Source organism: Narcine bancroftii, chromosome 5 (genome assembly GCF_036971445.1).
Source record: "Narcine bancroftii isolate sNarBan1 chromosome 5, sNarBan1.hap1, whole genome shotgun sequence".
NCBI lineage: Eukaryota > Metazoa > Chordata > Chondrichthyes > Torpediniformes > Narcinidae > Narcine > Narcine bancroftii.
The window spans coordinates 55,822,943-55,849,647 of record NC_091473.1 but is presented as its reverse complement, the minus strand read 5'-3'; the positions used below and the strand labels follow the sequence as shown (position 1 = coordinate 55,849,647).

General features: G+C 44.0%; 1 long non-coding RNA gene across 1 annotated transcript; it reads right to left on the bottom strand.

Moving 5' to 3' along the window:
- Window positions 1-637: 637 nt before the first annotated feature.
- LOC138762678 (uncharacterized) lies at window positions 638-25,803 on the bottom strand. Its single transcript, XR_011357045.1, has 4 exons — window positions 25,591-25,803; window positions 16,238-16,348; window positions 10,044-10,262; window positions 638-767 (listed from the first exon to the last, which is right to left on the bottom strand). It is a non-coding gene; the product is annotated as an uncharacterized lncRNA (long non-coding RNA).
- Window positions 25,804-26,705: the final 902 nt, after the last annotated feature.

Genomic DNA, 26,705 nt, shown 5'->3' with positions numbered 1-26,705 from the left:
AACCCGGGTTGCTGGCACTGTAATAGCATTGTGCTATGTTCTGTGGCCAATGCTACTCCTCTCGAGCTCCTATTCAATTTCAAAAGAAGGTCGGCATTGGGAACTACACTCCTAACTGTGATGCTCTTCTTTCATCCTCACCTCCCTTAAACTCATCAAATCCATCAACGCTGTTTTTAGCCTATGCTCCTTCTCCTGCCCTTTCTTCCCTCTTACCGCCACCTTTTTATTCAGGTGCCTGCCTGCGTTTTGCTCATATCTTGATGAAGGGCTCAGGCCCGAAACTATGGGACACTACGGGAGCTGCTGAGTTTCTCCAACAATTTTGTGCATTTACTTAGACCCATTAATCCTTCTCCATTCTTCCTAACTAGTTCTAAACTTTTTTCTCCTCCTCCCATCTCCTGCCCTACGCCTATTCCTTTTCCCCACTTGCCTGCCTATCATTCACCCCACCTGTATACTCGGTCTCATACCACTCTACCCATTTCTCCTCAGTAACTGAAGCTGGATCCGATGCTTGAATACTTGGAACTTTTGTTGAGGCGTAGCATGGTTAAAAGTTCTCACGACTGGAAGGAGAACATACACTTTTATTAGCTTATAACTGAGGGTAGAGTCTTACAGTGGTCTTCGGAGGGGCTCAGGGTTTAGGCGGGAAACCAGGGTTATATATGGGTAAATGGGGGCAGAGCCAGCCATCAATATTACACAACACCCGTAAATCTCAGTTCACTGCATTCACCCCTTCCTGCAGAATTTAGAGTCTGTGGATGAAAACAGAGAACAATGATTCAGAAAAAAGTTTGAAATATATAATTATTTACAAATTTAAGTGGTCTGGGTATCGGAGATCCTGGTGGAGCACCTAAGTATGGGAGGGCCTTAGACTCCTTGAGTCTACTGGTCTCCTTGAGGGGGAGGAGAGGCGGACGGGATCTCTGGCTCTACAGTGGAGGGGGATGCACTTTCCTCCAGAACCGGATCCTCGGAGGCCCTGACTGGGGGTGGTGGGAAGGAGCTCCATGCCTTGCAGGGTACTGTTCCGGCGGGTGCCAAGTCCTTGATGGAGATGGTTTCCTCCCTGCCATCCGGGTACTCCACATAGGTGTACATGGGATTGATGTGGAGCAGTTTCACCCTTTCCACCAGGGAGTCTGTCTTGCTTCTCCTCACGTGCGTCCTGAGAAGGACTGGACCAGGAGTAGTAAGCAAAGTTGGGAGTGTAGTTCCCAATGCCGACCTTCTTTTGGAATTGAATAGGAGCTCGTGAGGAGTAGCGTTGGTCACAGTACATAGTAGCAACCAGATGGAATGGAGTGCCATAGGAAGGACTCCTTGCCAGCATGAGTCTGGAAGGCCTCTTGACTTCAGGGCCAGTTTGATAGCCTTCCAGACTGTGGCATTTTCCTTTTCAACCTGCCCATTTCCCCGGTGGTTGTAACTTGTAATCCTGCTGGATGCGATGCTCCTCCCCAGCAGGTACTGTCGTAGCTCATCACTCGTAAAAGATGAGCCCCAGTTGCTCTGAATATAGCTGGGATACCTGAACAGGGCTAAAATAGAATCTAGGGCCTTTATGACTGACAAAGTGGACGTGTCTGAACATGGGATGGCGAACGGGAAGTGGGAATACTTGGCAATGATAGAGAGGAAGAAAGTGATCCCATTTGTGGAGGGGAGGCCCCTTAAAATCAACACTGAGCCGTTCGAAGGGCCTGGATGACTTGAATCGGAACGCCTTTGCGGAGCAATAGAAGTGCGGCTTGCACTGTGCAGACCTGATTATGCAGATACTGCTGTTGGCTGATGTTTGCAGAGGCACAGCTTCCTCTGGATAAGGCATCTGGAGGGTCATTAAGGGCTCCTGGCCAATAGGCAATGTCATAATTGTAGGTGGAGAGTTCGATCGTCCACCTCGCAATTTTGTCATTTTTGATTTTTCCCCTCTTGACATTATTAAACATGAATGCGACTGAGCGCTGGTCAGTGAGGAGCGTAAATCTTCTACCAGCTAGATAATGTCTCCAGTGCCTCATGGCTTCTACAATTGCCTGACCCTCCTTTTCCACAGAGGGGCTCCAGAGCTTGTGGCCTTGTAATGTCCAAGAAAAGAATGCAACCGGCCTGCCCACCTGGTTAAGGGTAGCAGCCAGGGCTACATCCTAAGCATCGCTTTCCACTTGGAAAGGTACATTCTCATCCACCACGTGCATGGCGGCTTTCGCAATGTGATTTCAGAGGTAGTTAAAAGCCATTTGGGCTTCAGCCAAGAGGGGGAAAATAGTGGCTTTTAAGAGAGGGTGAACTTTATCAGCGTATTGAGGGATCCACTGGGCGTAATATGAGAAAAACCCCAGGCATCTCCTCAAAGCCTTTGTGGTCCTGGAAACAGGGAGCTCTAACAGGGGGCCCATCCTATCAGGATCAGGGCCAATGATGTCATTCTCCACCATGTAGCCAAGGATAGCCAGACGTTTCATCCTGAACACGCACTCGCTAGAGTTATAAGTGTGTTTTTTACCGCATGGAGAAAGCTCTGGAGGTTGGCGTCATGGTCTTCCAAGGTATAGCCACAGATGGTGACATTATCGAGGTAGAGGAAGGTAACCTTCAACCCATACTTGTCCACCATTCTCTCCATCTGCCTCTAGAAGATAGGACCCCTTTAGTGACACCAAAAGGGACCCTCTGGCATTGATAGAGATGACCGTTAGCTTCAAATGCCATATATGGATGGTCCTTGGAATGGATTGACAGCTGGTGATAACCAGCTTTCAGGTCAGTAGTCGAATAGACCCACTACCGTGCAATATCATTCACCATGTCTGAAATTTGAGGGAGGGAGTATGCGTTCAGGAGCATGTACTGAATAATGATTTGGCTATAGTCAATAGCCTGGACTTGTTTTCCCCTTTTACCATCACCACTTGCACTCTCATCGAGCAGATGTTGTGTCTCAGACTGTATGAAATCTTGGTCTGCTGCGCTGTACCTCCTGCTCTTGGTAGCAATAGGTTTGCAGTCAGAGGACAGATTTGGGAAGAGAGGTGGGGAAGGGGGAGTCAATATTCAGAGTGGAGAGGCTGCATGTGGGTTCTGATTTTAGAGGCCCTCTGTTCTGAACCGTTACTGGGCAGAGGGGACCAGAATACTCCAAGGTCATGCTTTTAAGGTGACACAGGAAGTCCAGACCTAACAACACCAGAGCACACAATTCATCAAGTACATACAGGCGTATCTTACAAAATTCTCCCCCCCCTTCAAATGACAAATATACTATACAATGTTGTTGAATACGCATAGAGTGCGACTGAGATGCAAGGAATATGTGATAATTGGAAGGATTCATCTTTAGGTTGTATGCTTGCACAGTCTGTGAGTCTATGGAGCTTTCAGTAGAGCCTGTGTTGATTAGGCATTTAGTGGAATGTCCGTTTACCCCATAGTCACTATGGAGTTGCTGAGCTGATGAGGTCTGTCCTTATCTAGAACCATCGAGGCTAGGATCCCAGAAGCTCCATACTCCTCATTCAAGTGACCCCCACCATCCTGGGTTGCCCTGTGTGGGTAAGATGGCGTTGACCTCATGGCACGGCACCATGGCTGCCTTCCTTCCTCCTCTGACGATGATGGTGCTGAGTGTAAATTTGAGTCGTGACAAGATGGCCACTGAGCCTTTTCACACCGTTTTCTCCCTGCCACCCTCCGTCAGCCTGTAGTGCAGCAAGTGGATTCGGGTGAATTTTGGGCAGATGGCTGGGGCTGGAGTCAGCTCCGGGAGCGAAGTAGGCCGCGGTCTTCCCTGGGCTTCCTCTCACGCAGCAAACCCTTGTCCAATGTCCTTTCTTGCCACAGCTAGAACACACTGAGTCTTTAGCTGGGCAACGCAATTGGGGATGCTGGCTCTTGCCGCAGAAATAAACACTCCCTAGAACACACAGGAAGCGGCAGCCATTAGGGCTGTGGTAATGGGAGCAGCCGGTCCTTGGAAGGGGTCACCTGGGTGAGCCAGCTTACTAGCTTTGAGGTCATCATTCTCGAGCTTTGCCTTTTCCAATGATTTGGCCAGTTCAATGTGGCTAGCCAGGTCCTTCTTACCTGACTCTAGTAGCCGCTACCTCATGTAGCTCAAGCAGACCCTGTGACTAGAGTGTCCTGGATCTGTTCTTCCTCATGAACATGACCCGTAGCCGCTTTGTACTTGCACTTCATGGCAACCATCCACAGATTCAACAGTTAGTCATCAATGGTCTCTCCTTCCCATTGATGACATAGAGCGAGTTGATGCCTTGCTAGGACCTTGTTTTGCGACTTCAGGTACCTAGCCTTCAATGCCTTGATGGCAGCGTCATACGTAGAGTAGTCCCTGATGACCGCATACCCTTTTGTTCCTATCCTCGAAATTAGTGCAGAGCTCCCAAGTTCATTGGTGTGGAAGATGTCTCTTGTCGCATTCAAGTAGACCTGGAAGTGGTCTAGCCAGTATGTGAACTCCTCAGCCGTGTCAGGGGACAGAAGGTCACTCAGCAGCAAACCTGGCTTGAATAGCGCTTCCATCTTCCAGGGAATAAGCTAATAAAATTGTAGCATGAATAAAAGCTCTCATGACTGGAAGGAGAACATACGCTTTTATTAGCTTATAACTGAGGGTAGGGTCTTACAGTGGTCTTCATTGGGGCTCAAGGTTTAGATGGGAAACCAGGGTTATATGTGGATAGATGGGGGTGGAGCCAGCCATCAGTATAACGCACCACCAGTCAATTTCAATTCACTACATGAGGTTGCTGGCTTATGAAGGCAACTTTTGTGAATCAATAGATCCAGTACTCTGCTGGACAGGAGCACAGCAAAGTGTTTCTGGCTGTGGAGGTTAATATTAGCCAAATTGCCTTTAACAGAGATTAATGGATTGGAAATCAGTCTGATCTCAGTAAGTCTCTTCCTGTTTCTCTGCTTGGAGCTATTAAGACCAACCTCAGCCAATCTGACAGTATAGATCGGAATCAAGTTGCTTTGGGGGAGATCACTTTGTGAGGATGAGGTGGTATTTTAAGTTTTTACATGTCCATTTAAAAAAATTGATTGATATCTGTTGTAATTGTAAGAATTTAAAATCTGGTTGAATATTTCATGTTACTTCAGGGACCTGGCATGCACCAGAATATAAATGTAATTATTTTTTCAAGATTCTTTCATTGTGATGTAATAAACCAGGTGTAATATTACACATAATTGCCTTTCGTCTGCCGTAAGGCAGATTTGCCAACAGGAGAAATTGCCGGTTGCCTCTTACAGAGAAAGAGAAGAAAAAGAGAATTCCCCCAGAGTCACTGAGTGTCAGTGGATTCATCTCCAGTACTCCTGCAGCCTCTGAAGCTCCACAGACGTCAGTGCAAACCATCAGCAAACTGACCTTCAGATCCAAAACTCCGACATGATTAGGTCTTCAGCGTCCTTGGCACTCTCTAGCAAACTTACCCTGATACCTGGTACCCCTTCGGCCAGTCTCCAGCTAGTCTCCAACAATCCACAGCCTGGTGTGAGTCCCTTGACTGCAGTCGCTAGCTGTCCGTAGCCTGCATGAGTTCCTTGGAGGTAACATTGAGCACTCCCAGATTAGGCAGATGTGTACATGCTTGCATCCATGACACACAAATGATTATTGCAGGGTGGTGGGTTGGGGCAGAGTTCCATGCTACTGAACTCCATACTTTTAAACTTCCATCATCAGGCAGTGTCAGACGAGTACTTTCCCATGTTCGATTATGCATGATCTTATGTGGGATTCCTGAACCCAGGTTTGCATTTGGAAAGGCAAGGACTGATGAGGGACAGTCATTGTAGCTTTGTACATGCAATGTGATGTCTCACAAATAGGACTGAGATTTTTGAGTGGACTTCCAAGAGGATTAATGATCCTAGACAGAGGACATTCTCTGCACAGACTTTAGCAAGGCTGTTGATAAAGTCCTGCATGGTAGGCTGGACCAGGTGGTTCAAAGATGTGAGATCCAAGGCGAGACAGGAAGTTAAATACTACATAGCTTTGTGGAAATAGAGGGTGATTGTAGGAGAGTGCATTTTAAATTGAAGACCTCTAATCAATGGTGTGTAGCAGGAATCAAAGGTCAATCCTTTAATGTTCTTCATAAATATTAATAATTTGGAAGAGAATATGGGTGGCATAGATAGTAAGTGTCCAGATGACATCAAAATTTGTGATAAAGCAGACAGTACAGAAGGCCATCTGAGATCATCTGGAAAAGTGGGCAAGTAAATGGCAAATTGAATGTAATTCAGATGAACTGATGGACTTTTGGATGTTAAATGAGGTCCAGACATGGTGGGGCCTTAAGAAATGTGAACAGTGAGTCCTTAGAGTACAAGTATACAGTTCCCTGAAAATGGTGTTAAAAATGAAGAAGGCATCTGATGCACTCAGCTTCATCAGTTAAGGTACTGAATAGAGGAGTTGGGATGCCATGGTACAGTTGTGCCAATCATATGTTAAGCCACACTTGGAGAACTGTAAGTAGTTCTTGTTACTATCTTATAGGAAGGATGTGATCAAGTTAGAAAGGGTAAAGAAAAGATTCACACAAATATTACCTGGACTGGAGAGCTCAAATTATAAGGAGATTGGATAGGCTGACATTGTTTGGCCCCAGAGCAATGAAGCTGAAGGTGACTTCATGGAGGTTTATTAAAATATGATTAGTGTAGATAGTCTTTATCCAAGGGTTGTGGAATTTAAATCTAGGGTTCATAGATTTAGATGAGAGGGAAAGATTTAAACAGGAAGGATGTGTTTCACACAGAGGGTGGTGGTAATGTGGGCTGAGCTACCTGAGGAGCTGGAGGTGAGTTTAATTGCAAAGCTTAAAATACATTTGGACAGGTACATGAAAAACAAATATAAAATGGATAGGAAAGATACAAGGATAGGAGAAGCTTATAGGGGTACAAACCAATCATAGGGAAATGGGATCAGTGTAAATTGGCATCTTGGTCGGTGCGGATGAATTGTTACGACCTGTTTCCGTGATGCTTCACTCTGCAACGATTAATAGACGTAAATGGGGAAGAGTGTCCACATCTTCCCACCCTAACATATCCCCCCTCTCCCAACCAGAACACACTGTTATTTGCCCTGCCATTTAATTCCTAGACCACTGCATCACTTACATTGCAGTGGTGAAGGTAGAATTGTACAGTAACAAGAATTTGATATCCAGGAGCTTTCCAAGATTGCCTGGCCTATCACTTTTTAAAAAAATGCATCAAAGGGCAGCCCTTTCTCCTCCTCCTGTTGGTTAATATTATTTACCACACAGGGAGATCTCAGCTTTTGTCCCAATAATTAATTCCCCATTTATATATATACATTTAATCCATCTAATTGGGGGTAGTTTTTTCCTGTGTGAACTTGTGGCAGCTATTCATCCCATAAACTTTGAGGAAAGAAATAACTGCTTCCTACTACATCAAGGGTTGTCAATTACTGGTGGGATATCCACAGAGGTTTCATCATCTAACCTTCCACCTCCAACCATTCTGACCTGAAAAAAATCTCAATTTTCAAACCAATGAAGTGCTCAAAGTGAATCATGTAACTGTTCATTTTTCTCAGCCTAGAATTTCAATTGTGTTTTATGGAACAGTATTTTATCCAAAAATTCAGGGAAGAAAATCTACCATCCTTGTCCAGTCTACCAGACCACTATGATTGGCACTTGCTGGGCTTTTCAGTTCAGGAGTAATTAGGGATGGATAACACATGCAAATTAATAAATAACAATAATAAAAAGTGCTGTCAATAACTTGTGCTTCCTTCATGAATATGACATACACATGCCTGGAGAAAGCCATGTATGCAAAGAGACATGAAATGGGATGCAACAGTGATATTTGGACATCATGAATGAAAAATAATACTGTGCAGGTGAGTCTTTCACTGAAACTGGCTTTAATTGAAGAACTCAAATCTGCTTTGGTGTTAATTAAAAGGGACTTGATCCTCTCTTTGATGCTGATTGGGTGTCTGAGACATTGACTTGCTTCTAGTGAGGTTCTTCTTTAAATGTTCTTTGTTAGAGTGCCCCCCCCCCCCCACACCTCCCCACATCACTGCTGCTAATATCTCTCACATTCCTTTCTCTGGAGCCACAGATCTTCTCCCTTCCACCGCCAATCATCTCCTTGATTCCTTCCCGATACATTCCCAAATCATCTCATTAAAATGACTTCCACTCTTCCCCCAATCATCTCCCTGACTGTCTACTCAACCAACCTTGCTGGAGTGTGGAATGGACACATTAAGCTGAGCTAAAGCTTAATCTCCAAATGCTTTATTCAAGGTGTCAACAAATGGCCAATTATTGTGTCTGAGTGTCAATTTATCAGAATATGTCATAACATGTTATATATTCTAATTCTTAAAAGTACCCTGCACACAAATACATATAATACTGCTTCCCATTTGAAAGAAATACAGTAAAACTCCTGGTATCCGACACCTATAAGGTTTGGTAGGTGTCAGATAAGAGAATTTTCCAGTTGATTGAGATTGCCTGTTGCATGGATTGGTATACTAATGGCGAGGTACACCAATTATAAACCTCTGTACTTTTTAACCTTTTTATTTTCCTTGATATTTTTGCTGGTTGTTTGAATTCTGGATAACAGAGGTTTTACTGTATATTAGCTAAGTTATCTACATGCCTGAAAATATTTAACCAGTTAGTTATTTACACCCATATACAGTCCAATAATCTACTTGGACTCCTTGTCGATTGACACAAACTACAAGGGTACCTTTGTCAGTTATGACCATGGTGGATTGGCTCCTTATGCAGTCAAATGATAAGCACTTTTTTACTCTCGTCCTTAAACATCCTGACTGACAATATCTGCATCATGAGTCGCCCTGTCCCTCACATCAATGTCACTTTGTACTTTAAATTCTTGAATTAGCTTAATTTGGCACCATGCTCAGTGTAGCCATAGTTGCTGCTCTTTTCCTGTACTGCATGTTCTATTGCATTTCTTTGGATGTCATGTGAATGTATCAATTACATGAATGTTTTGACATCTGTTTCCCACCATCACCATGTACTTCCTGGCTCCAAATGCTTCACAGTCTTTCCACAGCTACACCTTACCAGGCCCACAACTAACAATTGACCAGCTGGGCAGATCCCACAGTGGAATAAAAATGGTTTGCTGCATGAGGGGAAGCAAAAGAAATCTTTGATTACTTGGACCCTTTATCCAGCAATTGCCTCTCTGTCATCTCCTTCATGGTGTGGACCGATCATTCCACCACCCCTCCAGGTGCTGGATGGCGTCAGGAGGAAGAAGGTGACAAACTGCTGACCTGAATTGTGGTTTGCTATCAAAAACCAAGGCCTCGAGATGGTTACAGTTTGCAAAACCTACCTTGGAGATCTTCAGTCTGTTCAGTAGTACAGGAGGCAACTGGAAAAACCTACAACCATTTCAAATGGCTGTTGAGTGAGAGAGGGAAATATTTCATTACAAACTGCATGACCACTGCAAGGGTCAGTCTGGTCACCTCCAGGTTTCACTGGAACAGCAGCAGCTACTGTCTTTACACACTCAGCAGCACTGCAGGCCTTCAACATCTTGCCCAATTGCACTCCAATGCACACAGCCTCTGGATCCATTTGATCAATCCCCATGTGCCAGATTCCATACACATTGAATTTCTACCTTCGCGATCAACTCTTTGTGATCCAGCTCTAGCTCAGAAAACTGAAGGGATTGATCTCCTCCATATCTCCCAGGTCACATTCACTCCCACCGGATAAGGTGCATTGGAGGTATGATGCCATGGAGCCTTTTAAGGCACACCCTTGGCAGCCCCCAGCTCTCATCGGAACACAAGAAAATAGGAGCGGCCAACTCAAGCATGCTCAACCATTCAATATGATTATGGCTGATCAATGCCAGTCTCAACTCCTCTCCTGTGCCAGTTCACCATCGCCCTCAATCCCCTCTCCTTCCAAAAGATGATCTACCTCCAATCTGAATACTTCAAGCCTGTGTTCAGAGAATTCCAGAAATTTCACCTCCTTCATCGCCAGCAGCATGGTTGGCATAGTGGTTAGTGCAACATCTTTACACTGCCAGTGATAGGGAGTGGTCCTGAGTTCAAATTCCATGCTGTCCGTAAGGAGTTTGTACGTTCTCCCCGTGTCTGCGTGGGTTTTTCTCCGAGGATTCCGGTTTCTTCCCACCTTTCAAAAGAAAACATATCGGGGTGTAGGTTAATGGGGTGTAAATTGGGTGTCTGGACTCATGGGGGCAAATTGGCCTGATACAGAGCTGTATGTCTAAATTAAAAATAAAATTAAAACTGTACTCACTGTTGACAAATTTTGCACAGAGTATGCTGTATTCCAAATTTGTCATTTTTTTCTTCCAAGAGGGTCATTAAATGGATTAAAGTCTCCTTTGTGGAGTAGCAGAGGTGTGGCAGGATAGGCCATCATTGTGGTCATGTAATTGAGTAACCAGACTTTGCCTCAAAATTATCAACAGCCTTCATAAGCAACAGAAATTAACTTGTGTTCACTTGCTGCTATGAAGTCCAAGCAAGTCCCTCTTATCTCCTTTCTGGAATTCATTGCAGTGATCCACGTTGGCACCAAGGCAGAGATGATGTTGATGATTCAGGTAAAAACCTCTCGAGGAATCAACGACTGGAAGCTAACTGAAACCCAATGGGAGGCTCAATTACAATTTCCATTGCTTTGCAGAAGATTGGTTGGAGGTTGTTAGATTATATTTGTTGTGGATGGGATATACCTGTGCCATTCGCAGCATTGTTTGGACAGATTGGACTGAAACAATTTGAGAGCCTGGTTAGAGGGACTATGAGAGATCCATTTTAAATATCTAAGCAGGCTTCCTGGCAGTTACAAAAGTCTGCCGTGTGGAAGCAGCCAGAATCTCCCATTAGGTGGGATTAATGTCACCAGGAGTGACAGACTTGGGAGGATTTGTGCCACTGCTACTACTTGGATTTACATTCCTGCGCACTGAGATCTGAAAGGTTGTTGCAGGTGTAGAAGGCTCTCCAGGACAGAAATAGTCAGAGGTGCAGAAAATATCAGTACTCTTGAAGCATCCTGCAGTTTCAGCAGGACTTGTTCTGTCAAGTCAAAACTGCTTCAAAAGTATTTCAGGCAGTTTTGCTGTTTGAAGCAGCAGAAAGTGGATGCTCACAAGAAATGGCCGATTCTGAAGTGGAATGTACAGTAGGAGTAGATGTGGTTTAATGTGATTCCTTCCAGCTAATCAGCAAGAAAAGCTAAACATACGTGGAAGAGGATGTTTGCAAAGCTCATTGAAAAATTTAGATCCCAGCCATGTTCCAGCATCTCTTGCTGTTGAGACTTGGCCGTATGGAGTCCTTACAAGTTGTCCAGTTCTCACTCAACCAGTTATGCCTGATTTGCTAATAGTTAACTCTATTACTTCCAATCTGAGGGCATGTGCTTACTTTGCTAATGAATTAAAAAAAGGAAAACTGAAGAGAATTAAAAGTTGTATCCGATCATTGTCCTGGTAGACCCATTGTTTCTGTATGCTGAATGGGTATCAGCTTACCTCTACTCATTTTATCCCCCCAGTCCAGTCCCTCCCCACTTACATTCATGATACTTCACACACCCTCCGTCACTTTAGCAACTTCCAGTTCCTTGAACTTAAAAGCCTTACCTTCACCAATTGCTATGCACCTTCATCCCCCATGCCCTAAGGTCTCAAAGCCCTTTGTTTCTTCAGATGCCCTCCACCACCTGGCAGAACTGTCCTCACCTTCTCCTTTGACTCACAGAAAACACAAAAGTCTGCCGATACTGCAGTTGAACACAATGCTGGATAAACTCCAGAGGTCAAAGAGAGTACTCTATAGATCAAAGATAAAGGGAGGTAACCAACATTTCAGGCTTGAACCCTTCATCAAGGTATTGTCAAAAGGTGGGGAGGTACCCAAAGAAAATGTTAGGGGGAGGAGCACAGGCAGGAGGTAATGGTGGATCAGGGAGGGAGGGCACACCAGCAAACAGGAGGAGGAGAGGATGCCTCTGTGAATGGAGAGGGAAAGAGTGGAAAGATAGAGCCATGGAGAAGAAAGAGGAGGAACAGGGAGTAAGCTAGGAGAAACCAGTGAAGTTGACGTTAATATCATCAGGCTGGAGAGTGCTAAGATGTAAAATTAGGTGCTGCTCCTCCAATTTACTGGTGGTCTTGGTAGGCAGTACACAGGCCATGGACAGACATGTTAGCATGGGAGTAGGGTGCAGAATTGAAATGGTTGGCCACTGGGGGATCCCTGTCACTGATGCAGACAGAGCAAAGGTTCCCAGCGAAACAATCTCCTAGCATACGTCCAATCTCTCCAATGTAGAGAAGGCCACAATAGGAGCACCGGATGCAGTAGATAATTCCTGTGGATACACAAGTGAAGAGTTGCTTCACTTAGAAGGATTGTTTTGGGAGGAGGTGTGGATGCAAGCATGGAACTTCCTGTGGCCACAGGGGAAGATGCTAAATGGGCAATTAATGAGAAGGGATGAATGGACAAGGGAGTTATAGAGGGAGGGGTCCTATGGAAGGTGAAGAGGGGAACATGAGTCTGGTAGTGGGATCATGTTGTAGGTGAAGGAAATTATGGTGGATAATATTATTGGTTGTGGAGGCTGGTGGGGTGATTGGTGAGGACAAGGGGAATCCTGTTTATGTTGCGGTCTTTGGGAAGAGGGAGCCAGTGTAGGTGAGCAGAAAATGGAGGAGATGCGGGTAAGGGCTGAGGTGATGGTGGTGTAGAGGAAGGCATGTTTTTGAAAGAAGGAAGACATTTTGGATGATCTGGACTGGATGACATCTTGGGACAGTTACAATGGAGTCGGAGAAATTGAAAGAAAGGAATATAATCTTTTCAGGGACTGAATGTGAAGTCAAGGTAGTTGTGGGAGTTAGTGGGTTTGTAAAAAAATGTCTGTAGAAAGCCTGTCTCCTGAGATGGAGACAGAGAGATCAAGAAAGGGGAAATGGACCAAGTGAATTTGAGGACGGGGTGAAAACTGGCAGCCAAGTGAATAAAGTTGATGAGCTCATCATGGGTCCATGAGGCAACACTAATGTAGTTGTCGGTAGACTGGAGGAAGAGTTGAGGGGACTTGTCTGTGTAGGCTTGCAGCATGGATTGTTCCACAAAGCCAACAAACAGGCAGGAATAGCTGAGACCCATGTGCATACCCATGGCTACTCCTTAGATTTGGAGAAAGTGGGATGAGAACAAGATTAAAGATGAGAACAAATTTTGTCAGGTGGAAGAGGATGGTGGTGGAGGGGGACTGGTTAGGTCTCCTGTCAAGAAAGAAACAAAGGGCTTTGAGACCTTCTGAACTGGGGATGGAGATGTAAAGAGCTTGCACGTCAGTAGTGAAAATGAAATGATCAAGTTCAGGGAATTGGAAGTCATTGAAGAGAAGGAGGGCATGTGAGGTATTGCAGATGTAGATAGGGAGGATTTAGACTAGGGGATTCCATTTCCTCTAAGTCAAAGGGATAGTCATGGGTACTAACATGGGCACCAGTTCTGCCTTCTGTTTTGTTGGCTTTGTGGAGTAATCTATGCTATGAGCCCACACAGATAAGACTGTTCAGCTCTTCCTCCCCTTCATCGAAGACATTGGTGCTGCCTCATGCACCCACGATGAGCTCGTTGATTTTATGCACTTTGCAGCCCCTTCCAACCCGATCTTAAATTCATGGTCCATCTCCAGCAACACTCTCCCCTCTCTCTATCTCCATCTTAGGAGACAAATCTCGACAGACATTTTCTATCAACACACCAACTCCCACAGCTACCTGTACCTCGACCACACCTCTTCACACCCTGCTCCCTGCCAACATTCCATTCTTTTCTCATAACTCCTCAGTCTCCATTGCACCTGCGCCCAGGATGAAGTCTCCCACATGAGATTATCTGACATGTCCTCCTTTAAAAAAAACATGGCTTCCATCCTGCTACCATTAACACAGCCTTCACTCGGATATCCTCCATTACCTTTCTTGGCTGCTCCACCCCCTTGACTCACACCTTGATGAAAGGCTCAGGCACAAAATGTTAGATATATACCTATGGACACTGTGAAACCTGTTGAGTTCCTACAGCAATTTTGTTTTTTTTTTAAACCCCAATTAAACACAACTTGGTTTGGCTCTCTGTGTCCAACTCAAATAATCTGCAAAGTACAGTTCAGTCCAGTTCTGGTCTACACTCAATTGTGTGACCCTATCAGTCCATTTCTAGTCGATATGAGGTTTGGATCAATTAATCTCAACTTAGTTCTAAAGAAAATTAGGGAAATCGCCACAACCAGAAGACCTGCTTCCAATACAGAAACAACACTTTATTTTTGTTGCATGAACTGGAACTGTGAATATTTATTTATCTCTCCCATTATTTATTTATTTATTTTTCCATTATTTTTTCCCCATGGCTCCCACCGTTCAAAACATACCAGCATGTAGATTAATTGGATATAAAATGGACAGCACAGATTCGTGGGCTAAAAATGCTGTTACAGTGCTCTGTCTGAACTTTTAAAAAAATTACATTTAAGTAAGGATTCAATCACGCAATGGATGTAATGATCAATGAAATAGTTAAATAATGAGCTATGCTGTGGATGATAGATAAGCATGGAGATGTGTCAAGGTATTTCAGTTTGTGTTGAGGTTACAATAGAGTAAATGAGTATTTGTCTTTGCTGATCTTTCTTGCTGAGCAGCTCAATTCTCTATGGATCTATTCCAATTCCTCAACAAATTTGAACACCAACTTTGTGGCTGGAAGATTGCTTTGTTAGGGGATAATTAAGGATTCTAGTCTATCAGATCAGTTTTGGAAGTGATGGAAAGAAGAATGGGCAGTAGTGGAGGGGGTTGGCCTCCGTGGTTTCAGGCACATCGGTGTAGAGTTTGAGTGTTGAGTTCATTCAAGGAGGTGGGGAGGGGTGATGGTGAAGGGTGTTTGAGAGCGAGAGTTGGTGGGATTGGAATTGGAGGGGTTGGAGTTAGGGTATGAGTAGATATTAAACATATAAAACATAACAATTACAGCACGGAAACAGGCCATTAGGCCCTTCTAGTCCACACCGAACCAAACACCCCTTTCTAATCCCACCTCCCTGCACAATGCCCATAACCCTCCATCTTCCTCTCATCCATATACCTGTCCAACCTTTTCTTAAATAATAAGAAACCAGTGGAACCAGTGATTTGATAGAGGGTGAGTTGGTAGAGAGTGCGTTTTTGGAGAGTGTGTGTTTTTGAAGGGAATAGTGCAGGGGTGGATAAGTGAAAGGAATTGAGTAAGAAATAGGTTATGGGTGATGGCAGGTGGAAGGGTTGAAAGTTTGATTGGAGAGAGTGTTAATGGAAGGGCGAGGTTGAATGTTGATGAAATGGATTTTGTGGAGTGGCCAGTGGGAAGGTTGGGGGAGTGGGATGTGAAGGATTAACTATTGGTGAAGTGAGGGATGGCAAAGATTATGGAGGATGGCTAGTGCTGGGGGGGCAGAGTTGTGAAGGGTCGGGAATTGGTAGATTGAGGGTAGTTGAAGGGGCGTGGAATGGCTGGTGTCTGTGTTGTGAAAGAGTCAGGAGTTGGTGGAGAGGTGCAGGGTTGTGGGTGATGATTGGCATCGGGGTTGATATTGTAGGTTGTGAAGGGTCAGAGGTCGGTATGACTGTAGTGGTGTGCAAAGTGAAGATCACTGAAAATTCCCTGTGTGTAGTTCATACTCTGTGCTAGACTCTTGCTTACGCAGCCTAGTTTACCAGAGATCAAATCAGCATTTCATGAGCATTAGCAGCACCAACTCTCTCCTGTGCATATTTTAGCAATGGGTGCATAAAACAACAACCATGTCATTCAGTGTTACAAGCAGGTGCTGGATTTGCTTTGATATTAAAAGTATGAATCAAAACAAAATCAACCAGTTTGGCACTTGCAGCACTGAACAGTGCAGTAGTTATGTACATGATCAGGTTTCTCAGACTCTGGCCGATTTTTCTGGCAACAACAATTATCAATAGAGGGCACTGCACACCAAGAAATCTTCACCTCCTGAAGAACGGCTCAGGTCCAAGTAAATCAACTTCCTTTATTTTCTGTGGATGCTGCATGACCTACCGTGTTCCTCCAGCACTTTAGTGCACTGTTCTAGACTCCAGCATCTGCAGCTTTTCTTATTTATTGCCACCTCCTGTGATGTGTGTCTCTTTCTATTCGTTAATTGGGTGTCTGTGAAACAGCACAGGAGAACAAGTTGTAAAAAGACTGAATGCAGTGAAGAGTCAAGGATGCCATGTCCCTTCCATGTTCATTGGGAAGATAGTAAATTTTCTTTCATAATATGTTTTAATAAGTGTTAGGGATAAGCTATACCTTGGAGTTATTATCAGTACCTATCAGTGTGTTGCGCTGAGGTAGTAGCAAGCAAGCACAAAACTCAAAAGGTGTTACAACAGGCTTTATTCCAGTAAAAGTCTGAACACCAGTTCAAGTCTTGGTGTTCCCCCCCCCTCCCTCCCTCCATGTGACTGGCTCAGGAGGGGCCGGCTCAGGGTTATAGTCAGGTCAGCTGATTGACAGACGGCCAGGTGGAGTCAGCCCCTTAGGTGGTCTATTTAAGTTGGCTGATTGACAGCTGGCGTCAGCCCCTTAGGTGGTCTTCCTGCAAGTACAGAGATTGCCCCCTGCAGTCGGCTGGTGGTTATATCACCACAATCAGAAAACCTGTTTTTTTTGTGTATTTATAACATCGTCGAAGCCGATTCTGGCCATTTAAACCCATGCCGTCCAATTACTCCCATATGTTTTGGGAGGTGGGAGGAAACTGGAGCACCCGGGGAAATCCTATGCAGACACAGGGAGAATGTATAAACTCCTTACACACAGCATCGGACATAAAACATCACGGTTTGCATTGGGTTTAGTGCAACACTGTTACAGCCCCAGCGATCTGCATTTGAATCTAGCATTATCTGCAAGGAGTTTGTGAATTCCCCCCGTGACCTGTGTGGGCTTCCTTTGGATGCTCTGGCTGCCTCGCATGTTCCAAAGACATGGATTTAGAAGGTTAATTAGTCACATGAGTGTAATTGGGCAGCATGGGCTCATGGGCTGGAAGGTCCTGCTACCATGTTGCATCTTGAAATTAAAAAAAATCATATAAAGTAGAACCAGAATAAAAACCATTGATGCCCTCATGCACAAACCAGTAGAAGGGAGTAGACTGATTCAGGAGCATGCTTCCTAGATCAGTCCATATAATTGCTTCAATTCTTTTTGCTGCTGAGCTGACTAGATTTCAAAAAATCCTTTCAAATGCTTCATTCCTGAAATAGATGTGGAAATTCATTAATTCATCTGTAATTTTCTCATTCTCTCATGGCATTTGTAACAAACACATTTATTAAATGCCTTGTAATTTAAAACTCTGAGCCAAACTGACAAAAGAAGAACAATCTTTTGATCCTTGACAGTATTATCACAAGTTTCCTTTTCAAATTTTCTATCTTGTCATCTCTAGTGCCAACTGTCCTAATTTCACAAATTTACATTTTAATTTGCTAAAAATACTCACATTGCATACTTAAACTAACAGAACTCAGAGGACATGATTTCTCAGTAGTCTGGAGTGTTGGCTCTTTAAAATGACCAGCCCTGTTCCAAACCATGTGTTATTGCTGCTGTCTGTCTCTGTGTGATCTCTTGATAGAGAAGCCAACACCATTCCAATGGACGGGATGGAAAATTAAAGGACAAATGCACGTGTTCCACACTGGTAACCAACCACATTCATGGCAGGCCAATGCTGATGCAGAATCAGGGCCAGCGAACAAACAGATGGCAACAAGGGGAAGCACAGCTGAAATGAAAATAAAGACAGGAAATGCTGGAAACATTTTATGGGTCAGGCAACATGCGTGGAGGGTGAAACAGTTAACGTGTCCATTCCAGGATGCTTCATCAACTGTCCTGTTCTCTTGAAATGTCCTGGACCTGAATACAGTAGTTAACTGTCTCTCTAAAATTAGAACCAATAAATGTATAGGCTTCTCTAATAGCTTCCCTCATATCTTCTTTTCTTTGGCTTGGCTTCGCGCACGAAGATTTATGGAGGGGTATGTCCACGTCTGCTGCATGCTCGTTGGTGACTGACAAGTCCGATGTGGGACAGGCAGGCACGGTTGCAGCGGTTGCAAGGGATAATTGGTTGGTTGGGGTTGGGTGTTGGGTTTTTCATCCTTTGTCTTTTGTCAGTGAGATGGGCTCTGCAGTCTTCTTCAAAGGAGGTTGCTGCCCGCCAAACTGTGAGGTGCCAAGATGCATGGTTGGAGGCGATATCAGCCCACTGGCGGTGGTCAGTGTGGCAGTCCTTGTATCTCTTTTTTGGTGCACCTCTGTCTCGGTGACCAGTGGAGAGCTCGCCATATAACACGATATTGGGAAGGCAATGGTCCTCCATTCTGGAGACGTGACCCACCCAGCGCAGTTGGGTCTTCAGCAGTTGGGTCCTCATATGATGAAGCATTTTCTCCACATCTCCCCTTTTGGACTTTTCCAGCAATCTCTTGTTTGAAGGACCTGAATGAGATCATCTATCAGGCATCACATTTCTCGAGAAGAGGGGCCTGGCCAATTCAATCATTGATGCTAGATACAACAATTCAGCAGCAGTGTTATCCTTGTACATCTTATTTCTATTTTACTTTTACCATATCATTGCTAAAATTATTCTGTCCAAGTTGCACATTATTTGTAAACAACTTTCCTGTTTTCAATTATACATCTACATTGCAGTGACAACGCAAAGTGTTCAATACCTTGGTTCTGTCTGCTGCACTAGTGTGGATCTCCCACTGTCAACCCATTTCTATTCTTTGCCCCATTTCCATGTCGATATATCTGTCTACAGTCTCGTGCACTGTCAGACAGAGACCACCCGCAAACAGGAGGAACAACCCCTCATATTCCTTATGGGCACCCTGCATCCTTCTCTGGTTTCTGCTAACCACCCCCCCCCCCCCACTTCCCATCACTCCCCTTCACTTATCTCCTTTCCTCCTTTCCTCTAACACGGTCTATGTCACTTTCCATTTCCTTTCCTCCAGCCCTGCATTCACAGAGCAACCTCCTCCCCCTGATCAATTCTCACCTTTCCTGTCCTCCCATCCATGTTTAATTATCACTTCCTCCCCCCAACAGTTTCTTCTCCCCACTCTTTTATTCAGATGCCTGCTTGCTTTTTGCTCACACCTTGAAGAAGGGCTTAGGCCCAAAATGTTGGTTATATATCTTTACCTCCTATGAACGTGAGAAACCTGCTGAGTTTGAATTATAGAACACTACAACACAGAGAACAGGCCATTTGGCCCTTCTAGTCTGTGCTAAAACATCATTCCTATAGTCCCACTGACCTGCACCCATTCCATAATCATTCAGACCTCCCCCATCCATGTATATATGTCCAGGTTATTCTTAAAACTTAAGAGTGAGCCCATATTTACCATGTCAGATAGCAGCTCATTCCACACTCCCGCCACTCTCCGAGTGAAGAGGTTCCCCCTAAACCTTTCCCCTTTCACCCTAAAGCTATATCCTTTTGTATTTATCTCTTTAATGTCAGTGGAAAGAGTCTACTTGCATTTAGTCTGTCTACACACCTCAAAACTTTGTAAACTTCTATCAAATCTCCCCTCATGTTTCAAGGAATGAAGTTCTAACCTGTTTAATCTTTCACTGTAACTCAACTCCTGAAGACCCAGCAACATCCTTGTAAATCTTCTCTGCACTCTTTCAATCTTATGATATCCTTTCTGTAATTTGGTGACCAGAACTGCACACAATAATCCAAATTTGGCCTCACCAATGGCTTATACAATCTCACCATAACATCCCAGCTCCTGTACTCATTACTTTGATTTATGAAGGCCAAGATGGCAAAGCTTTCTTTACAGACCAGTCTACCTGTGACACCACTTTCAGGGAATTATGTATCTGTATTCTCAGATACCTCTGTTCCTCCACGCTTTTCAGTTACTACCATTTACTATGTATTCCCTACCTCGGTTTGCTCTTCCAAAATACAACACCTCATATCTGTCTGCACTAAACTCCATCTGCCATTTTCTTTCCCATTTTTTCATTGGTCCAGATCACTCTGCAAGCTTTAAAAGCCTTCCTCACTGCCTACAATGCCTTCTATCTTTGTGACATCAATAAATTGCTGATGCAATTTACCTCATTATCATCCAGATCATTGATATATACAACATAAAACAGTGGTCCCAGTTGAGGCACACAACTAATCACAAGCATCCAGTCTGAGAAGCAGTCATCCACTATCACTCTCTGTCTTCTACCATTCAGTCAATTTTGAATCTAGTTCACAACCTCTCCATGGATACCTAGTGTCTGAACCTTCTGAACTAACCTCCTTTGTGGGACCTTGTCTTAGGCCTGACTAAAGTCCATATAGACAAGATTCATAACCTTTCCTTCATTTACTTTCTTGGTAACCTCCTTCAAAAACTTATAAGATTCGTTAAACATGACCTACCACGCACAAAGCATTTGTGTTCTTACCATTAACACACTGTTTGGAGACTTCTGTGTTTCACATCTGAAATGTTGTGAAGGTCAAGTTCAGAAAGCTAGTGTCCCAAATGTTCCAGGGATAGGTGTGTGTCTGGAATTCTCTCAGTGGTAATTGCTTATCAGGCATTAGCCTTGCAGGGAGAGTGAGGTTTGGAGAGATGGAGGGAGGGATAAAAGAGCTTTTCAACTTCTGATGGGTTTGGATTTATGGACTAGAAGCTTTCCAGTCACATCCTCTGGCCTTGCCTCAGAGACCACCCCTCTGCATTCTCATTATGGCATAAAGCCAATAGACAAAATTTAGGTATGTACTAATATGTGCCATATAGGATTTTCCCCTCGCTACTATCTTGCCATACATCAAGGAGGTGGTTAATGGCAGACATAGTTGAATGGTGCCCTCAAAAAACAACCTCGGTATACCACAAGAGCAGTGGAGAGGATCACTGGTGTCTCCCTACCTTGCATCAACATGATCGAAAGAGGGCAGGCAAAATCACTGAGGACCCCTTGCACCCCGCATACAGCACCTTTCAGTTAATCCCATCGGGAAAGGGATACAGGAATATCAGAGTCAGATCCACAAGGACCAGGCTGAGAAAAAATTTCTTCCAACAGGCAGTGAGAATACTGAACGACAAATGAACTGCTCACACTAACCATCCGAGACACTAATTATTTATTTTTATGTATGTATACTTGTTCTGCATATGTATTGTTTGTATGGGTGTCTGCGTGTTTTTGCACAGAGGACTGGAGAAACCTATTTTGTCAGGTTGTACTGTGTAAGATGATAAATGAACTTTCTATGCCTTTGCTTTCTGTTTGTACCTTGCACATCCTAACCTCTTTCGACTTGTTGATCCGGATATTATCAACCTGCTGGAATCACAACGCCTGCTCCTTCTGGCCTAGCTATAGCAAGCAATGCATCACCCCCTGCTATGCCTGTCCCCCACTTTCCTGCTGCTATTTGGGCTGAAGATGGTTAGATGCGATGATGAATTCATTCCCAAGACCCTCATGTCATAAATCTCTTTACCGCGCCAGTCTACCCTCTGCCCTTCAACACTCTGCAGATGCTCAGTAACCAGGCTTGACATCATTGTGACATGATTTATATTCCATCATCATTGCTTTCTTAAATTGGTGCCACGTGCTTTGTCACCACCCACACCTACACTCCCCAAATGAGGGTATTTTGGATCCAAATACGTAAAGCTTTCATTGAAGATTAATGCCACTTCAGCGGCCAATCCATTTTAGTCACAGATTGATAAATATTTTTAATGGTGTCTGATTGAAGCACACCCAGACTTAAGGGTAGGTTGAAGCAGGGAGTCCAATTAAAAATCAACATGCACTCTTAATAATCCTCCGTCTTCATGAGCAGAATTTGAATTTCAGTTCTCCAAGGCTTAAGGTATTATTTTTCATGACTTGTACTCATCTGTTTGACACTCCGGGCAAATGGAGAGAAAGAAATTGCTTCAGGAGTCGTCATTGGTAAGAAAGCTGTTAGAAGCTGAGTTATTGTCTTTGAAATGTGTTGCGGCAGGAATCTGCGAAGAGGCTTTGTCTCAGCTGCTTCATTTGCTGGTGATTTTTCATCTTAAATAACCCAATCTACAAAGAAAGCTGATGTGTAAATTTATGCCATTTTTTATTTCACAGGACATAAATTTATCCCTGGCACATGCTGTAAGTAGACTTGTTTCAGCTAATGGACTGTCAACCTGTGTGAAATTTGACTCTGAGTGTTTGTCATCATCTCATTTTGGGCTCAATCACTGCCACAGTCTTTGGAATCAGACAGAACGTACCCTGTCCCCAAATGGTCCAATTAATTGACTGGAATTTCAAACCTGTCAGGCAGTGTGATAGTGCTTTGCTTGCCAGGCACAATAACTCAAAGGTGCTTGAGCATCATTTATGAACGTCGTTGCTTTGTGTGCCAGCAGAACAGCTTGGTGCAACGTAATGTTACACAGCCTGGCGCTGGATCACACTGCCTAGATCTGGTGGCTTCAGCCTTTACAAGCCTGGTGCTGGCCTGCAATACACCATGCAGTGCTACTCAGCATTAGGTTGCTAATGCCACCTAAAACTACTTGGACTGGTGTTGATGAACACCAAATTTCCCAGCCATTACACTGCCCAACCTCACTGCACTTGCCAGCTCAGGTAAGGGCTGAATGTATCCTGTTCTCCACAAACACTCCATCCTTGTTACATTTAGTTAACTGGACTGAGCACAGTCTTCTATTTGGTTTCTGATTGAAATCACTGCAATACTGGTATGCTTCATTGATAGTGTACCATGAGATCAAAAGATATTAGAACAGTAGTCCATTTGGCACTTCAAAGCCACTCCACCATTCCATCATGAGCTGATCCTTTAGCCCACTCTGCCTCGTCCTCTGCCTTCTCAATCTCTGGATTAAACACCACCAACAACTTGGTCTCCACAGCTGCGAGTGATATCAAATTCCACAGGTTCACCACTTTCTGGCCGAAGGAATTCCTCCGCATTCGTTTTAAATGACCACCCTTCAATACTGAAGTTGTGCCCTCTTGACCTAGAATTCCCTACCATGGGAAGCAACTTGCAGCATCTACTCTGTCCAGGCCTTTGGACATTCAAAATGCTACTATGAACTCCAAGGAGTGCAGTCCCAGAGCTGTCAAATGATCCTCATATGCTAATACCTTTATTCCTTGAATTGTTATTGTGAATCTTCTCTGAACCCTCTCCAATGCCAACAAAGGTTTTCTGAAATAAGTCACCCAAAACTGTACCCCATACTTCATGTTAGACATCGCCAGTGCCTGAAAAACTCTCAACATCACATCCATGCTCTTATCTATTCCTCTAGATATGAATGCAGTATTCCATCTGCTTTCTTCAATACTGACTTAAACTTTTGGGTCTCCTGCACAAGGACCCCCAAGTCCCATTGCACCTCCGAATTTTGAATGTTCTGCCATCCAAGTATAGTCTGCCCTTTTATTCCTTCTACCAAAGTACCTGAGCATACACTTTCCAATCATTTACCACTTTTGTCCATTCTCATGATCTATCAGAGTCTCTGCAGCCTCGCTGTTTCTTCATCATTACATGCTCATCTATCTATCTGCAAACACAGCCCCAAGTCCATCCATCATTGATAGACTACTTAAAAAAGAAGTTGCCCCAACACTAGGCCCTGTTGGCACCATGCTAACCAGTCGCAAACCTTTTATTCCCACTCTATTCTCTGTCGATCATCTGAAGCTCTATCCACGCATGTATTTTTCCTGTAATTCCATGGATGGGCTCTCATCTCATTAAGTAGCCTGGTCAAAGGCCATTTGAAAATCTAGATCTATAACTTCCTACTGCACCTCCTTGGTCTAGAGTAACTTGTGGTTTCCTCAATTTGTTTTGAAACCAAAAAACAGGCTTTATTCAGGATAAATTATTTACAAAAGGAAAGCTGTACATAACATCCCAGCTCCTGTACTCATTACTTTGATTTATGAAGGCCAAGATGGCAAAGCTTTCTTTACAGACCAGTCTACATAATTCCCTGAAAGTGGTGTCACAGGTATCTGTATTCCCAGATACCTCTGTTCCTCCACACTTTTCAGTGCCTACCATTTACTATGTATTCCCTACCTCGGTTTGCTCTTCCAAAATACAACACCTCACATCTGTCTGCACTAAACTCCATCTGCCATTTTCTTTCCCATTTTTTCCATTGGTCCAGATCCCTCTGCAAGCTTTAAAAGCCTTCCTCATTGCCTACAATGCCTTCTATCTTTGTGACATCAATAAATTGCTGATGCAATTTACCTCATTATCATCCAGATCATTGATATATACAACATAAAACAGTGGTCCCAGTTGAGGCACACAACTAATCACAAGCATCCAGTCTGAGAAGCAGTCATCCACTATCACTCTTTGTCTTCTACCATTCAGTCAATTTCAAGTCTAGTTCACAACCTCTCCATGGATACCTAGTGTCTGAACCTTCTGAACTAACCTCCTTTGTGGGACCTTGTCATAGGCCTGACTAAAGTCCATGTAGACAAGATTCATAGCCTTTCCTTCATTTACTTTCTTGGTAACCTCCTTCAAAAACTTATAAGATTCGTTAAACATGACCATGAGCTCCAGGGTGTTGGGAGGGACGGCAGGCGGAGCGGGGGGGGGGTCAGGGGATGCTTCCGGCTGTGCGCTGTCTCATGCGCAGCATCACGGAATGACTCCTGTGCATGCACCTGCGCCTGCACGCTATAATGGTCCAGCGTGGCCTTGGCCTCCTCGTTGATGCACGCCGGGACCGGCACAAAGATGCCCTTCCCTGTCTCCTGGTTGGTTACCCAGTGACCGAGATAGGGGCTGCGCTGCTCGGTGGTCATAAAGTGCGGGTGCGTGGGTTTGTCGGGGGCTGCGGCCCCTCTGGTTTTCACTTTCCATCCTTATTTTGTTATGTACCAGAGAGAAGCAAAATAGAAATGAGCCCAGACTGTGTTGTGTTTAAAATAATATTTGTAATTAACCATTACACCTTATCTAATTTATCTACACTTAACCCCCAACTGTGTGTGTATGTATGTGTGTGTGTGTGTGTGTGTGTGTGTGTGTGTGTGTGTGTGTGTGTGTGTGTGTGTGTGTGTGTGTGTGGCATGCCTTTGCCACAGCTCAGGCTTAATTTAATTCTGGAAAGGCAGTTCAAAGTTCATTCTCAGAAAATCCAATTTGACATGTAGGTTTTAAATCGATTAAGTCACATAGGCTTTAGATGGATATGACATTTAGGCTTTAGATGGATGCACAGAAGGTCATGACGTAGCTGGGAGAGAATGGGGTGAGAAGCTCTTTAATAACTCACAAAATCGTTGTCGAGCTGCTTCCAGAGAAATGTCCTTTTTCTTTTAGCCACAATGGGGTTCAACAATTCCATTCAGAAGTGACTTTTTCTTGGCCATGATGGAGTTCAGCAAGTTCTCTTTTGCCACAATGGGATTCAACATCCCCTTTGGCTATGATGAGATTCAACGTCCCCTTTCAAATTGACCTTTCCTTTTTTTGGTCACTACGAGGTATTCTCACTCCCCTATAACATGGAGAACCACATGAGGCCACATTCAGGACAGTATCCCTTCAAAGGATGCTTCTCAAAGTGCTGTCTCCTTAAAATACCACTACTCATTGCCCTATAACATGGGGAAATCAACTGTGCACTGTGTCCTGAATCTGTTGGTTACATGGTCTCTTCACCTGGGTTTTTCAGGGCCCCTTCCTCTCTCTTCAGATGTATCCAATTTAGGATCATGCTGTCCTCAGCCTGTCTGTCTGCTCACAGTCAAATTCCAAAGCCTGCAGGGTTTTGTTACATTTGATCTCTTAAAGTGATAGTCTCACACAAATGGAAAATGAACTGAAAATGGGAGCCATGTAATAACTTTAAAATCCATATATTCCTGTCACTCTGCCTTGTTACATTAGATTCCATTTACATCATTATCACCACCGTGGTACCTTGTCAATTCTTCCCCCTCTTGTTTGAGTAGGTTCTCCAAGATCTCAGCCCCTCCATACCTTGTATACCAGTGGTTCTCAACCTTTTTCTTTCCACTCACATACCACTTTAAGTAATCCCTATGCCATAAGTGCTCTATGATTAGTAAGGGATTGTTTAAAGTGGTATGTGGGTGGGAAGGGAAGATTGAGAATCACTGATCTAGACTCAATTGTTATTGAAATATTTTGCTTGTGAAAACTTGTCATTGGCCCATTTCCTTTGGAGTTATGAAGTGATGCACATAACGAATCAATTAGGCACAATTAAAACAGTGGTTTTCAAACTTTTTCTTTCCATCAACATACCCACCTTAAAAAATCCCTTACTAATCACAGATCACCTGTGACATAGGGACTACTTAAAATGGTATATGAGTAGAGAAAAAAGGATGAGAACCCACTGCTGTAATGGGAGATCTCTTA